General features: G+C 46.2%; 1 long non-coding RNA gene across 5 annotated transcripts in view; it reads left to right on the top strand.

The window, feature by feature from the left end:
* LOC101866959 (uncharacterized) overlaps positions 1-13,833 on the top strand; it is a 137,424-nt gene that overhangs the window by 18,496 nt on the left and 105,095 nt on the right. For 2 of the 5 annotated variants that reach the window (XR_012422801.1, XR_010581015.2), the window contains exons 4-9: positions 574-712; positions 3,930-4,003; positions 5,031-5,149; positions 6,351-6,444; positions 8,320-8,471; positions 8,812-8,879. This is a non-coding gene — a long non-coding RNA (uncharacterized lncRNA). Of the gene's footprint in view, positions 1-160; positions 259-573; positions 713-3,929; positions 4,004-5,030; positions 5,150-6,350; positions 6,445-8,319; positions 8,472-8,811; positions 8,880-13,833 lie in introns of all 5 variants that reach the window. The other 3 variants (XR_012422802.1, XR_012422800.1, XR_010581014.2) reach the window with 2 other exon arrangements.

Raw genomic sequence — 13,833 nt, 5'->3', positions numbered from 1 at the left:
TTATAATTTTCTCTGTCTCTCAGGCTGGAGTGCAGTGGTGTGATCTGGGCTCACTGCAACCTCCATCTCCAGGGTTCAAGTGATTCTCCTGCCTCAACCTCCTGAGTAGTGGGGATTACAGGTGTCTGCCACCACACCCGGCTAATTTTTGTGTTTTTAGAAGAGGCAGGGTTTCATCATGTTGCCCAGGCTGGTCTCGAACTCCTGGCCTCAAGTGATCTGCCCACTTTGGCCTCCTAAAGTGCCGGGATTACAGGGGTAAGCACCACACCCAGCCACTTTTCTCAGTTTCAATATCCAGTACATTAAATATCAATAGACAAAACCTACACAAACTTGAGGTCTTGGGGCTTCAGTGTGAAGAAGTTCTGAGACTAAGATTCCCGGGAGCTGCTGTTCTGGACTAGAGTAACTTTCCTTCCAAAAGTGAGTCCTGTGAGCTTGAATGTGGACAGCAGCTAAGGGCTGTGGCACATCAGCCACAGGGGTGCCTCTGCATTTGGGGCTTGAAAATTCAAAGATATTTACATCCAGATGCCTAGAGAAGCTTCAACTCCCATCTCATTTTTACAGCATTGCACGTGCTCCCTGGCCTTTTGCCTTCTTTGATGTCATTACCTGCCTGAGCCTTTGCTGAACCTGAGCGCCGGTGATAGAGAAGTGCCTTTTGTTTTGAAGAAGCCTGCCCTGAGAGAGAGATATCATTGACTTTGTAAGAAGGGGCTTGGGTTGGATTTGGGGAGCCATTCGAAGGACACCCTACATGAGCACTGGGACAAGCTGCTGCTCTGGGCAACATATCTCCCCCTTGCCACTCTGGGCGGCCCCTCTATTGAACAGAGCCTGCTGCTGCTTCTCTGTTCTCCCATCTCTCTTAAATTGTACGGTTTTCACTTTCCCCTGGTGGAGTGGAGTATCTCTGTATCTTGTCTGATTTCTTCATGCTAGATGTTGGGCAGGAGGCACACGTGAAATGAATAAAGACTGGTCACCCAGAGCTTTCAGGGAGGTGCTCACTACCCTGAGATGCCAGGAGCTCCTGAGAAGAGTGGATAGGTCTGAGAATGAACTCTCTGAATTGGAAATAAAGTACAGCAGCAGGCTGGCTTGTAATATCCAGGGGCAAGAGTGGCCCTAGGGAGGGTGCTTCCTGACTTAGGTGTAACTGTTTGAAACATGCCTTGTTGAGCAATGTTGGAGATGCTCACAGTCTGGCTCTCAGGACTGGGAAGACATAACAGAATCACTGAAATCTCCCAAGATTGTGCAGACCAGGTAGGTCACTGTCTTTTCTACTCGTCTCAGGCTCTTTAAGGGCAAGAGCTACCTGGAAAAAGAGGTATAGGGAAGTGCATCCAAGCATCTGCAAGAGGGTGTCCTACTCAAACGATAAGGAGGAAGCAGTTTCATGCACCTATACATTACTCAAACAACAGATGCCCTTCAATGTCTGGTGGGAAATGTCACTAAGAGGAGCCCTACTCTGTGCCTTCTGTCCCAGGTCCCAAGTTCCTTGTGAGCTCTGCCTTTGTGCCCCAGGGGAGGCTTCAGGCTGACCAGCTCAGCAGAGAGGTGAAAAGAAGAGGGAAGCCTCCTCAGTCACCTCTGAGATAAAAAGAAGAAAGAAAAAAATAAAAGAGGGGGAGAAAGAGAGAGAAAAGAAAAAAAATCAAAGACTAATCCTAAACATTCTCCTTTAATCTTAGAGCTTCCAGACCTAGTTTCTCTTTCATCTAGGACTTCGAAGTTATCTAGTTATTTTATGGGTAGTGAAACCACAAGGCGAAGAGAGGGTGGTGGGGGGGAGATTAAATTAATGAGCAGGTAAGCAGGTTTATTATTTCGTCTGATCCTTCCTTCCTTCCTGCTAATTTCTCTGAGCCAATTTGGGAGGCAGAGCCTATCATGTTAACTCAGAGACAGAGTATTGTATCCATGTTCTTTCTGAAGTCATTTATCTGAAGGATATTAAAGATCCAATTTACATAGACATTATGGCATTGTGAGGAGGGTGTGTGCATGTGCGCAAATGAAAGCGAGTGAGCGAGTGAGAGAGAGCACGCACGCTAAGGTATCCATCCAAGTGGGCCCGTGTTTGTGTACATACTCAACCTCCAATGAGTGCCATCTCTCATGAGGCTCTCAGAGAAGTTTGCAATCACTCAGCAAGTTAGTTCAAGAAGTCATTGGGCCTTGACAGAAATCAGGCTCCAGGCAACAGCGGAAATGTTTATTAAATTTGTGCTTCAACCCTCAGGCTCCTGCATTTCCTTATCGTTGCTCCTAGGTTCACAGTAGAGGAAATAGGGCCCTCTTAAGCTTGATACCTGCTTAATTAAATGCCTGATCGTATTGACCCAGCCCATGCATGTGCCTGTGTAATGAGGCACGGGGTAGGATAGATGCAGAAAAGAGGTCAGTTTCCCAGGTTAACCCTCAGCTCCCAGGTTAACCCAATCCAGTAAACAGAGAGCCCTCGATTCCCCACAAGAAAACTGGGTGACCTGGGACATTCTATGTAATCTGGCAGCTGGGTCTGTCATTTTAATCCCTCATGAAACATAGATAAAAAACACCTATTCTTCCTATGATTCTTCTTTGTTAAAAGCACAGAATGAAGAGATATGCATAATAGCACGCTACAGAGAATTTAGCAAGAATGAGGGGATATGAAGCAAGTATAGTGGTTTGTTGTGAAGATTCTTTCAGCAATAGCCGACGTCCCTTTGCTGATGTTGGGCTAACCAAGGAGCCTTGTGATGGATAATCTGGCCTCCTAAGCAGACTTTCTCACCAGCCCATGCCAATGGCTAGTGCCAGCGGTCCTGTAAGGGATGCTGCCATTGTGAATGAGTGTGCTGTCATTCACCTCCAATGCTTCCATTCATTTATTGTGTATTAGTCTGTTTTCACGCTGCTAATAAAGACCTACCTGAGTCTGGGTCATTTATAAAGAAAAGAGATTTAATTGACTCACAGTTGCACATGGCTGAGGAGGCTTCACAATCATGGTGGAAGACGGATGAGGAGAAAAATCATGTCTTACATGGCAGAAGGCAAGAGAACATGTGTAGGGGAACTCCCATTTATAAAACCATCAGATCTCATGAGACTTATTCACTACCATGAGAACAGTAAGGGGGAAACGGCCCCATCATTCAATTATCTCCACCTGGCCCTGCCCTTGACATGTGGGGATTATTACAATTCAAGGTGAAATTTGGGTGAGGACTCAGCCAAACCATACCACATTAGTTCTTCCATTGTTCGACTGCCATTCATTGATGATCTGGTACAATTGTTCATAGCCGTGACTTGACTTTAGATCACCTGTGAAGTTATAACACTCATGCCTGGGCCTATTCCCAGACCAATTAATTCAGAGGCTCTGAGAGTGGCTCCTAGCCACTGGTATTTTAGTAAAGCATCCTAGGCTGTTCTAATGAGCAGACAGGGCTAAAATCATTGACCTGGTATATGCCATACATTGTGCTTGTCCCAGAAGATACACAGATGAATAAGATGCTCTTAGCTCAATGCAAACCATCCCCCTAGTACTGATCACCCCTGGGAACATGGGGTGATTATATTAATATTTCTGATTTTGAAAAGCTGAGGATCAGGATGAGACCTAAACTTTCTGATGACCCCTCTAGATGATCTTCTCCATCTGCCTTTACTCATGAGCCCAGCTTGCTGGCCTCACCCCTGCTCTTCAGAATGAGAAGCACTGCCTAAGTCCCAGGTATCCCAGTGTGGCCTCTCTCCTGGTCCGGGCATCTCCCAGGTCACTGCCTGCAGCACAGTTGGTGAAGTTGGTTTGGTGATGGTTGGTCTGTTTTCCACCCAGGTTCTGGGCCAGGTCTTCCTGGAATCCGTGAGGAGACAATACTCTCAACAGTCATCTGCCTCATTTTTCTTTCCTCCAGTTGCTCCCAGAAGACTGGCTCCTTTCTTCCCTCTTGAAGCCTGGATTCTTGTTGGACCTGCAGTGAAGTTTATGGTTTGTTTCTGAAACAACTAAGCTCATTTGAAAAGGTGAAAAGCTGGCTATTCTTCTGTAGATGGATCCAGATCAAGTGATGAGCCGTGTCCTCTTCAGGATTTTATTATTTGGTCAGGTGACACCTCCTTCAGGCAGTAATCTTTCAAAGGAGGCCATTTTCCCACAAGATGCCTTTGTCCTGACGTCTTCCAAGCCTTGGTTATGTTTGCCTCCTCAGTAGTCCTGCCCTGAGCAGCTTGCACCCTGCATTTTTAGTTCTGTGCCTGTCACAAGTCAGAGAAGTGGTAGTAGCTTAGGTCAAGGAACAGGCTTATAGCTGAGATGAAAGTCAGTCTTCCCAATCAATTGTTTCTTCTGTGACTCCCTCTTCAGAGCTGGCTGCTACAATCGGATGAGGTTATGATGTTTTATCATCAAGTCTGTTAAGGATCTGTTTCTTTCTGCAATCAAAACTTTGTTCCCGTCTTCTCGGGGACTTAAAATACTGTCCTTGAACCGAGACGGGGCCCTTGCGCATTAAACACACTTGCAACTTCAAAGCTATGCATGTGTTGCCACAGAGGGTCCCAGGGGAGCGTCAATAAGAGACGTGCGTTTGCTGTAGTACAAAGAGAAGCCTCGCTTCTTGATGGAGTTGATCTGAGGGGTGGGGGTGCCAGAGGGGTTTGTTGTTTGTCTCCAAAGGAAGAGAGGATTAAGGGAGGAGAGGCCTAAACTCCAGGAGCTGCTGGCTACCTTCCCAAGAGGCTCATGGTCTCCTACTGGGGTGGCAGTGAGGATGATGCCAAGACCCCTGAGGCACTACCGTGCCAGCTGTTTCTGTCCTTTGAATAATCCTAAAAACACTACCATTTGTATAGCATTTTTCCATGTGCTACCTCACTTGATGCTCACACTAGCTCTGTGAGTAGGCAATGCTATTATTTCAGGTGTCAAATGAAGAAATGGAGGCTCGAGAGGTCAAATTGCATGCCAGTGTTTGCCCAGCTAATATTAGACCTATGTTCTTTCTTCTTTCAAAAAGGTGGCAAGTAGATTTCAATACCTGATTGATTGATAGCTGTTGCCTAGAAGGAAGGCTGTGTGGAAAAGGATTTTCAGGTTGCACCCGGGCTCAGTGGGAAAGAAGGCTGCGGTTGATTGGTAAGGTCAACTTCCATTTTATCATTCAACTGGGCCAGTTTTGAGAGTGAGAGGAACTGGATTAATCATGATGCCTGAATATCTAGTATAAACTTGAACTGTCCTGGACAAACTAGGATGTTTGACACCTCATTAAGTAATCATGTGTGGTCAGGGTATTAGGCTGGGGTGGTGGGCAGGGACCACAGTGAACATGTCAGCTCTGTCTTATTTCTATGACTTCTATGAGGACTGCTCTTCTCATCCCATTCTCAAGGGGACTGGTTCCAGCCTTTTATTTCCTGAAAAAGTGGAGGGGAGAGGTCACAGAGCAGAGATCATTTGATATGACCACAATCTAGACCATAACATGTCCTTCCCACTTGTGCTCTCAAATCCCCACTCCCCTCATCTCCTGTGTGCATAAGGTGAATAGCTCATTTCATCAGCAGTGCTACCACCATCTTTAACCACTCCCTCCCCACCAGCTTGAAGATGGCTCAAAATCTCTCAAAACCCCCTCTTGTGCTTATTTGACAACCGTTTGTTCACTGGTGGAATTCACTGCCAGACCCACATCGATTCTTGCTCTGACTAGTTCAACAGCCTCCTCGCTCCTAACTGCCTCCTATCTTGTTTTCTCCATTTCATTATGGTATTTCCAAAATTCTTAATGCAACTGTACCGATTCCTAAAAATTGTCTTTGATTTTTCACATCTAAAACCATTAGGCTCACATTTCCAGCCTTCCAGGATCACCTTCCATTATTTCCCCACACAGACCATATTCTGACTTTCCCAGATTATTCCCCATTTTTTGAATGCATACATGAAACAATTTTCAAGCCTCTATTCCAGTGTACTATTCCTGCTGTAGTCTCTTCTCTTACCTCTTCTTCTGCCTGATTAATATCTATCTACTTAACCCTTAAAATTCCACAACTCCTATTAAACCCTCCCCTGTCCCCAACCCCAAGCAGGACTAATTTCTGCATTCACATAGCATGTTTTCACTTACAGTATAGATACTGGCTTGCAGCTTTATTTCTCCTACTCAAAGGAGTTGCATGTTGTTTATTTCTAACATGGTGCCTGGCACAGTAGCCACCTAAATACTGTTTGAGTAAATGAAGAGGTGAATGATGCTAGACCCCTGGACAGAACTTCTTTCTTCTAAAATGTTGAGGCCATCATGGAATTGCTCTTATGGTTTGGGTTCTAGGGACTGCTCTCATGAAAGGGACCAAGGAAGATGAGGAGGATGGTGGAATGAGTGGAGTAGACCAGCTTTGCCTGCTGTCCTCTGTGGACTCAAGGTAGAGGCCAGAGGGCAATGGGGTTGGGGAATGGTGGAGAGGGGGTGTGCATGGCCCACCTAACTTGCCAAGAACTCTCTGCTCTCTGCAGAGAAGTAGAAAGTGGGGAACAGAGAATGGAGAATAAGCTGGAAAAACAGCTCCTTTCTTTACCTTCATGTACCCTGTACCTTACCTTAAGCTTTCTCTTCTGCCCAAAAGCTGTGAGTGACCTTCTTTGCCTGACCCTAGTAGCATTCACTCCTGCCTCTCCCCTTCTTCTGTGGCACTGGCCTTGCCATCTGGACGGTGCAGGAGCCTGCTCTCCCTGACCTTCCCTTCTCAGCTCCTTCCTGGAACACCAAGCTTAGTAATGTACCTCCCTTGTTTCCACCAGCAATCTCCCCCACAGTGATGTTGCAGAGGAGTGGAGTGGGGATGGGATTGGGGGAGGAGGGTCACCTGGACCTCAGCCTGAAATAGCAAGTTCAAGGGCTCACAGCCCCTGTGAGCTGCCCCAGCCGCATTCTGAAACCCACTTAATCCCAGCCTCTTGCTGGGTGGAGGGGCTCTGCTGCAGCTTTGCCCTGGCCTCACCATTGACCCCTTGCTACGAAACTGTTTATCTGCCTTTCTCCTCTTTGCCTCGGCACATTTTGGCAGCCCAATTAGTGCCTTGCAGATAGTTTCTTGAGTCTGAGCAATCCTCCTACCCAACCTTTCCCCTGCCGACTTCCCTTTCCTGCCCTTGTAGGGAGATGTTTGACAAGCTCTTTTCCATTTCATCTTCAAGCAGGCTGACACGCTCAGAAGCTCTGCTGCTGGCTTCCAAATGAAAAGCGGGTTAATGAAGGCGTATTTTCCAGCTTGTTTTAAAAAGGGAAAACAAAAGAGAGAGAATAGGTATCCTAGTTAATGGTTCCTAATTGCTTCTTTTCCGAAAAGTCTTCAGCGTAAAACAGCCTAATTGAGAACTTCCTAATCTTGTGCTGGAGAGGAAGCAAGGCTGTGCCTTGCACCTTGTAACTCCCACTCATCCTTCAGACCCCGCTGGCTGCCATCTCCTCACAGGAACCTTCCCTTCCCCTTAGACGAAGTCAGGTGATTATACTGGACACTGTGTGGCGCAGCCTAGAACATTCTGAGGGACAGAAGTGTGTATTCTGCCAGCTGCTGGAAGGGTTGTCTGCAGACAGCCCTCACCTGTCAGCCCTCTTCAGGAGTTGTCCTTATTGAAGGACCACCTTGTCCGAGGTCATCCTTCTTTCCTGGGGCAGCTTGCATCCAATGATTGGCCTATGCAAGGACATGAAGGCCTGGACCACTCATTTCAGCTTGGCACAACTCTGAAATGCTATTCCGGCTTGTGGTGGCATCAGCTGAGGCTGTTAATGAGACTGCATCTCAGCCCAACTTCTCCCTCTGCCCATTCTAGCTTCCTTCCTTCACACTCATCTCCAACTCAGGGTCTGCTCCCTGAGGAACCTGACCTGTAACAGTAATCCTCCTTGGCATTGTCGTACATCCTTCCTAATCCTCCTCATCAGTGTGCAGTCATATGTTGGGTGCCCAAAAAGGCATTTTAGGAGGGGCGTAATGCAATGAGGCCATTTATGTCTTTCAATTTAGCAGAGATAGATGGATTTGATCTTTGCAGACTTCTCATGCCCTATTAATTCCTACAAAACATGATCTACCTGTCTACCTACCTATCTATTGTCATCTGTCTACCTATCATCTGTCTGTCTACCCATGCATCCATCCATCCATCCATCCCTTCCTCCCTCCATCCATCATACACCTATCTGTACTAGAAGCTGTAGGTGCCCCACCAAGACTCCCTTTACTGGCTGATGACCCCATGTCCCAGCTGCTGTAACTATTGGTGCATAACAGTTCACAGGTGCACCCTTTTCTGGATCGCCGTCCTTGGCCAAATGGGAGCTGCTTCCCCATGGAGACTGTGCTCTCACCTCTCCTTCCCCAGTGGCAGACCTCAGCTGATGACTGACGAGCATGGGGTAAAAGGGCAATTCTCTTGCTTCAAGGTGAGACAAGCTCTGAGGAATTTGCACTGCAGCGCTACCTGCCCATGAGATCAGATTGGAGCTAGTTGTCAGCCAAGGGCACATTCCTCATTAGCTTTTCTTTTAGTGCTGTTTTGCTTCTAATATGGTTTGGCTGTGTCCCCACCCAAATCTCATCTTGAATTTTAGCTCCCATAATTCCCATGTGTTGTGGAAGGGACCCTGTGGGAGATAACTGAATCGTGGGGGTGGTTTTCCCCCATACTGTTCTCGTGGTAGTGAACAGGTCTCATGAGAGATGATGGTTTTATCAAGGGAAACCCCCTTCACTTGGCTCTTATTCTCTCCTTGCCTGCTACAGCGTAAGACGTGGCTCTGCTCCTCCTCGTCTTCTGCCAAGATTGTGAGGCCTCCCCAGCCACGTGAACTGTGAGTCCATTAAACCTCTTTTTCTTTATAAACTATGCAGTATCAAGTATGTCTTTATCAGCAACGTGAGAACAGACTCATACAGCTTCCCTCAACCCCCCTCTTCAAGTATACCACCCTAAAAAAAAGCTTTAACAAGGGTCCTCATATCAGGCTCTGTTTTTTGAGGAGCCTGACCTGAGACATTTGGTATTGAGCATGGTCCTAAAAAGCAAACAAACAAAACAGAACAAAAAAAAAAGCAAAAAAGAAAAGAAAAAAAAAAAAAAAAGCAGACACCAAGTGTGGGTTTCTAGAACTGGATTGCAATGAAGCGGGTAAAGTGCTGATGGTTCCTGGCAGGCTGTAGCAGTGGGATTGCTAACACCTTTACCTAGGAGAACTGGAAAGGGGCTGTACCAGCTGGCCCAGTGTCTTGGGAATTGGGAAGATGTCTGCTAGGGCTGCCGTAATATCACAGACTAGGTGGCTTAAACAACAGAAATGTGTTTTCCCATAGTTTTGGAGGATGGAAGTTTGAAAACAAGGTATTGGCGGGTTTAGTTTCTCCTGAGGCTTTCTCCTTGGCTTGCAGATGGCTGCCTTCTCACCGTGTCTCCAGATGACCTTTCCTCTGTGCATACGTCCCTGGTGTCTCTTCCTCTTCTTGCAAGCACACCAGTCATATTGGATTAGCGTCCAACCCTTATGACTTCATTGAAACTTAGGGACTTTAGAGAGGTGATTATCTCTAAATACAGTCACATTGGAGGTTAGGGTTTCAACATACGGATTAGGGTAGCAGGGTACAATTCAGTCCATAATAGGAGCTTAGGGAGATATCACTATACAGACCGTGGAACTGGGTGGGTTTTGCTAAGCACTACTGATTTGTTGAAGAGAGAAAATGGCAGGCTCAAATCTACTAATTAACAATTTAAAGCAAAGTACTAGGCGTTTAAAAAGACCTTCCATTCCTACAGACAGGGGCAGGCAGAGCTAGAAACCAGGCTCAGGGTGTAACTGTAGAAGTGGCAGAACTTCAAAGAAGACTGAATTCTCAGCCTAGGTGAGTCACCTGTGCTGACAGCGGGGCTGTGACACAGAAGGTGTGGGACACTGACACTTGGGATGGGACTATCTGGATAGCTGTGCTTGAGAACTGAATCCTCAGAGTTTCCTGGACCTTTTGGGCCTGCATAAATGGCCCACTGCCATTTCAAGCAAGCAGAGGACTCTGCTTGCTTGAAAATGATGCAGAGACCTTACATGAGGCCTTCTAACAGGCCAGTGCATGCTTTCCTCTGGATTTGCCCCCATCTCCCCACCTGGCCACCAGATCACAAATTGGGGTCAAATCTCAGCATAGACAGACTGGGGAAGGGTCTGCTGAGGGATTAGAGGATTCTCTCCGAAGCTGCAGGACCTGGCTACAATACAGTGGGGCCAGGAACGAGGGGTGGATCCAAAGGACCTAGATTGGGGAGGGGGCCAGAATATAAAGTTGGATAGGGAGAGTTTTTATGGCAGGGCACTCTCCCATGACACAGGATAGAACATCCTGGTGAGGGCCCCAAGTTCTGCTTCTAATGCACTGCTGAGACGGCCCTTGGAAGCTTGGAGAAAACATTGGCCCACATTAAACAAAACAGAGTTGCTGGAACTGCCATGGTCAACTGGGCAGAAAGAGACTAAAAGGCTCAGAGAAGTGGGCATGCTAGAGTGGGCCTGTTATCTAATACTAGGAAATCTACTCTCAAACTGTTTCTCAGGAAGGCCTGGAGATCACTCAGTTTACTAGGGTGATTAGGAATGTGTCAGTGAGGGACACCAGTGTCAGCAGAGAGGTTTGGGTAGGATTGAAGAGATTGTATTTCAGAATTTCTACTAGGCTCCCTAGTAGAAATGGTAAAAATCCCAGCACAGAAGAGGCCAGGTGGTAGCATCTAACTGTCAGAAGCACGGTGGGTATAATTACTGTAAGGGGCAGCAAGGTTGCAGCAGCAGCTAGGAGAGCCCAGACTAAGAGATTTCTGGAAATAGTACATAAATCATGGTGTTCCTAGAGGTAAAATAGATGGGCAGCTAGCAAAGATACTTGTGTGTGTGTGTGTGTGTAAACTCATAAGGGATCAAGAATGAATGAACATAAGACCGTCTTCAACCTTTCTAACAGAAAGTCAAGCTGCCTTGCTAGTTTCCAGAACTGAGCCAGTTCTCAAACCCAGCGCTCATTGACCATTGATTAAAGGGGAGGCCAAGTTCCCACAAAGACAAACCCTGCAGTGCCATACTAAGTGGGCACAGTAGTGATTCCCCCAGTTCTATAGGTCCCCAAATGACCTATAATTGTTTACTCACATAACCAGGCACTGGAAAGAGGAAATACCCAGAGCCTTTTGAGGTCTGTTGGAAAAAAGTTCTGAGTTGATGCTGATATTTGGGGACACAAGCACAATTATGACACTCCTGTTAGAGAGGTCAGAGGGGACCTGGCGATAGATGGAGTTCTGGCCCTGGCATGTCTCAAAATGGTCCACCTAGTGGTCATTTCTCTGGTTCCTGAAATATAATTGGATTGGACATGTTTAGCAAGAGATACAACCTTTACATTAGTTCTTTGACCTATAAGAACTATTGAATAGGAAAGGCCAGTAGAATGTACTGAAAGTTTCCTCTCTTCACCAGGATAGTAAATCAAAAACCATGTCACATTGCAGGGAGGATGGCAAAGATTAGTGCTTCCCTAACTGGTTTAAAAGATACTGAGGAGGTGGTTCCTGTCATTGTATGGGACAGGGTTGGTGATAAACCCCAGAGACTTAGGGTACTGTCACATCATTGAAGTTTTTAAGGAATTAATAGCCTAGGGATAGCCCCTCCCCAGGACAAGTTATTACTCCTTGTACCTCCTATCATTAAGAAATAAGCATAACACTTAGTTGGCTTCTCTGTGTTCTGGAGGCAGTATATTCCACTCTTAGAAATTCTGCTTCAATCCCTTTATCAGGTGACAATAGAAGTTCCCTTACATGGACAGTGCAAGCTAGGTCAACCCACCAGGCAAGTCCCTTAGACCAGTAGAAACGCTAGCTACATGTGAGGGGAATCTAGAATAGGTGGAGGTAGAAGATCATGAACAGCAGTCATAGCCTTGGGAACATGCAGCAGGGCTGTGGTTTAATCTATTAACCTTTCTTTTGCACCAACCTAATGTGTCTCCAAGGAGACTGTGATCTGTCAGAATTCTGAGGATGCTGTGTCTGGGTGGCGTGAACTTAGTGAAAGAAGAAAGTAGATAGGAGCTGTGCAAAGGGTGAACTGCAGTAGACGCTACTGGTGCCCAACCCAGATGCTCTTCAGCCCCTGCAGATACTGGCCAGCTGGCTTGGGAGACCACAGTCCCTGGGAGTTTATCTCAGACAATGATTGACTGTCACATGCGGGACAAAGGTCCCCAAGGTGGGTCTAACTCTTGGGTGAGGGGCGGTGATTTAGAGTTCTTGGGTAGAGCTTGCCCATGGGATCAGAAGCAAGTCTAAAGCTACTTTTAGCTGAGACACATTTTCACTCAGCTCCCCGTCTCTCCTGCCTTCTCCTTCCCCCTCACTCCTAAGAGTACATCCTCCAATCAATCTTCCTCAATAAATCACTTGGGCAAGAATCCCTACTCAGGATTCGCTTCTAGACAATATACACATGTGTGTGTGCATTTGTTATTTTTAATACATAATACCTCTTTCTTCAATGCCACCATCCAGTGTACACCTCACAAATCCAGTTGTCACATTTGCACTCCCTGAATCGTGTTCATTGACTACGTGACCCACAGATATCTAAGCCCAATTTACTGTATGGTCTCTCATACCTCAGTTAACTAATTCCAATCTACATTTTTTGAAGGATGGAAAACTTTTCACTAGGAAGATTTTACCAGTTCAAACTGAGTCAGAGGAGTCGCATCACATAAATGAACTTCAACTTCCTGAATTTCATCATAGAAAGTCGGAGAGAGAGAGAGGGAGAGAGCCTTTTATTTACCTATTGTCCTCTCTTCCACAGTTCAAAATCAAAGAGAAATAAAAGGAATTAATTTTTTGGGTTTTGAGCTTCTGAGAGCCCAGTTCTTGTAGATTTTTAAGGATTTTCAAGGAGAATTTTGACAATACCTCTTTTTCCCTTGCATGTTTGATTTTAAAGCAGGCTTTCCTGCTTAAGGTAAAACTCAACTGTGATAAACTATTGAATTATTCCATAACCTAGACTCTTCATTTCAGAGTAGGCTTCCCCACTTTGGTCTGGATTAGTGAAGTTTGACTACATGTGGACAGCAAATGAATTGCAAATCATATGTAAATGTGTATAAATTAGCACCAGTTATTAGAATAATTTGCATTTACAGCTCTGTAATTAGGCAGCAGCCTGGGAGAGAAGGGCAGTGGGCAAGGGACCCAGGAAGCTGGGAAGGCAGCCCAGAAGTCCTGGGGTCCCCACCTCTATGTTAATGAGGCTCAGTTTTCCCTTCCCTAGGCCCCTTAGCACAAGACCTTGGGGATCTAAAACCTGTACCTTGGCTTTTGGATTTCCAGTTCTTGCTAAGATTCTTCACTGCTGCTGCTCAGGGGCCTTGACTTCTCCGGCTCAGTGTAGCACAGTGAGAGGTCAGGGGATTTGGAGCATCGAAGTCTTAGATCTATTGCTTTCAGGGTAACTTTGGCCAAATTACTCTCTGATCCTTAGTTTGCTCATCTAACAATGGGGTTTATAACAAAAACTTGCCCCCATTCTATCACCCAGTACTATGGGGTTCACATGAGACTCTGTATGTGACCCTTACTAGCCTTTACATGCATTTGTTATTATTATAACAGCTGAGTTCATCTAACTAACACATGGTGGCTCCAGGATTTAAACAGATTTGTCTGGCTTCACATCACGTTTGTATCACTGTGTCCCATGGTCCCAGCAGGTAGCA

This window comes from Macaca fascicularis, chromosome 14, assembly GCF_037993035.2.
Source record: "Macaca fascicularis isolate 582-1 chromosome 14, T2T-MFA8v1.1".
Classification (NCBI taxonomy): Eukaryota; Metazoa; Chordata; class Mammalia; order Primates; family Cercopithecidae; genus Macaca; species Macaca fascicularis.
The sequence above is the reverse complement of the archived record's forward strand: the minus strand, read 5'-3'. Positions and strand labels throughout refer to the sequence as shown.